The following is a 2,761-nucleotide window of genomic DNA, read 5'->3' as shown; positions in this document are numbered from 1 at the left end:
TATGGATTGAACCAGGTAGCCTCCTAAGGACTTTGCATATAGACATGAATAAGATGGGCAAGGCCCCTGCCCTCAAGGAGCTTACATTTTGATGGGGAGCTTTAAGATGACCTTGGTGTTGAGGTGGGAAATAAAAACATCACATTGAAAGTCATGGGATGGTTCAAAGCCTTCCACATCATTAATACTGCTTCATCTTAGATCAGTGGAGATTGCTACTAGATAATGCTTCAGCTGTCACACTTTGTGTGCTAGAATTAGATTACCCCACATATCTCTAAATCATTTAATCTAATGGTATCCAAATAAACTAAGTGTGAGAATGAGATTACTTATACATAGCTGAATGCTGTCTATGCATGTTACACAAAGCAAGAAAATATAGTCTCCATTAATGAAACAGCTTGGCCTTTCCCCTGGCTGGCAGTGCCGAAGCCACGTGATGCCTGGAGTTACTGTAAAAGACAGGAACCAGCAGCAGTTCCTCAGAGTTCTGGCAGCCTTCCTCAAAAAGTTCGGGGAGCTGGAAGTCCCTGAATGGGTAGACGCTGTCAGGCTGGCCTACAATGAAATCTAGTTCTACAAAGGAGCGGCTTCCACAGCAGGGCGCTTGTACCTCTGAGGTGGCACTGGGGTCAGCTGCACAACTAAGATTTAAGCGGGATGTCAGAGAAACAGGGTCAGGCCTAGCCATTTCAGCAGAGGCTCCAAAAGTGTGGCCTGCATGGTCCTCCAAGCCCTAGAGGCGCTGAAAATGGCAGAAGAGGACCGAGATGGGGGTGGGAAACTGACATCTGAGGGCCAGAGATCTGGACAGAATTGCTGGATGGGTGGCGAATGCCAACAAGAAGCATTAGAACAAATGCTGGGTTCATAAATTGCCTCATTCTAAAATAAAGAGATAGATGATAGATAGATAGATAATAGAGAAAACAAAATAAAATACTTGATAAAGGCAAAAATTATTGTATTTTTCAGGTTAGAAAATACTATCTAAATAATGGAATGATGAACTTACAAGCAGGAAACATCTGTAATCCTATTCACTCTGCCTCATATGTATTCAAACAAATGTTTTAAATAAACACCTGTCCAACATGTGGTTACTTTGCGAGAGCCACGATTTTTCCCCAAAGTTCTTTAGCAAATTTCTTTTAATACAAAGTCTGCCTTGTGGCTTTGCATAATAAGCAAAGCAAACAAAAATATTATTCTTTAGGCATATGCCAAGTGATGAGAAACAGCCTCCTCTATTCCCAAGCTAGGATAAAAATACTCACCTTTTTGCAGGTGTAAACTAGCATTGCCAACTTTAAACGAAGCTCATTTGAAGGCTGGGATATATATAAACCATTAGTATAATAGAGCAATTAACACTACTCCCAGGGTAGATGAATAAATCGCTGATACAAGATTTTGTAAATGCTGTTACTAAGTACAGAGTATATGATATATATGATATAGACATATATCAATCTATATGAGTGTATGAGTGACTGGAAACACACACACACATACATAAATGCCATCTATGCCATTTGGCAGAGTTCTGTTAATTCTCATATGATGATACATGGGTAAGTGGAAAAACAAACATCTGCTATAGTTTATTTCTTTTTCTGAATGGTTAAAGTAGCCCACCTTTTGAAAATGAGTTTACACTTTGGCCTTATATGTCTGGCTCAGTCACAATGTAAACCTTTTTTTGCTCAATGTTATGAGTAAATGGTAAAGGCAAATTGATATGGTGGAGTATGGCACCAGTGGTTCTTACAGGGTGATAATGTTGTTTATAGGAAGAGAAAAACATGTCTATCAGAAAGCATATGAATGAGACAACAGATTCCAGTTCCCAATTCTTGCTTTGGGGTTCTGCCTTTATTTACAGAGGAAGCATCTGGCTGTGGAAAAAATATACCTAGTCTTTCTAATATAAAATCTAGAGAGAAAGTTCTATTTAATAGACAGCCTCTTACAGTAGAAAAACAAGAGCCAGCCTCTCTGCTTGCTACAATGGGCCTCTCTATACAACAGACTATGACAAAAGTAAAAAGGAGATTAGAAGTCTGAGGGTTTGAACAGGCTTCTGGAGATCAATGTAGGGATATGAAGGAGCACTCTTCCAAATGAAAGAAAAAAAAAAACACTTTCAAAAAACAGTAAAAATGGAGGTTCCTCAAAAAGTTGAAAATAGAGCTACCCTACGACCCAGCAATTGCACTACTGGGTATTTACCCCAAAGATACAAAAGTAGTGATCTGAAGGGGTATGTGCACCCCAATGTTTATAGCAGCAATGTCCACAATAGTCAAACTATGGAAAGAGCCAAGATGTCCATCAATAGATGAATGGATAAAGAGATGTGATACACACACACACACACACACACACACACACACACACACAATGGGATATTATGCAGCCATCAAAAAAACTGAAATCTTGCCACTTGCAACAACGTGGATGGAACTGGAGGGTATCATGCTGAGCGAAATAAGTCAATCAGAGAAAGACATGTATCATATGATCTCACTGATATGAGGAATTCTTAATCTCAGGAAACAAACTGAGGGTTGCTGGAGTGGTGGCGGGTGGGAAGGATGGGGTGGCTGGGTGATAGACATTGGGGAGGGTATGTGCTATGGTGAGCACTGTGAATTCTGTAAGACTGATGAATCACAGATCTGTACCTCTGAAACAAATAATACATTATATCTTAAAAAAAAAAAAAGATAGTAGGAAGGGAAAAATGAAGGGGGTG

General features: G+C 39.7%; 1 pseudogene; it reads left to right on the top strand.

Moving 5' to 3' along the window:
- The first annotated feature begins 328 nt into the window (after positions 1-328).
- On the top strand, positions 329-857 carry LOC102726834 (small ribosomal subunit protein eS19 pseudogene; annotated as a pseudogene).
- Positions 858-2,761: the final 1,904 nt, after the last annotated feature.

Source organism: Leptonychotes weddellii, unplaced genomic scaffold (genome assembly GCF_054177405.1).
Source record: "Leptonychotes weddellii isolate Sample4059 unplaced genomic scaffold, ASM5417740v2 HiC_scaffold_7570, whole genome shotgun sequence".
Classification (NCBI taxonomy): domain Eukaryota; kingdom Metazoa; phylum Chordata; class Mammalia; order Carnivora; family Phocidae; genus Leptonychotes; species Leptonychotes weddellii.
The sequence above is the reverse complement of the archived record's forward strand: the minus strand, read 5'-3'. Positions and strand labels throughout refer to the sequence as shown.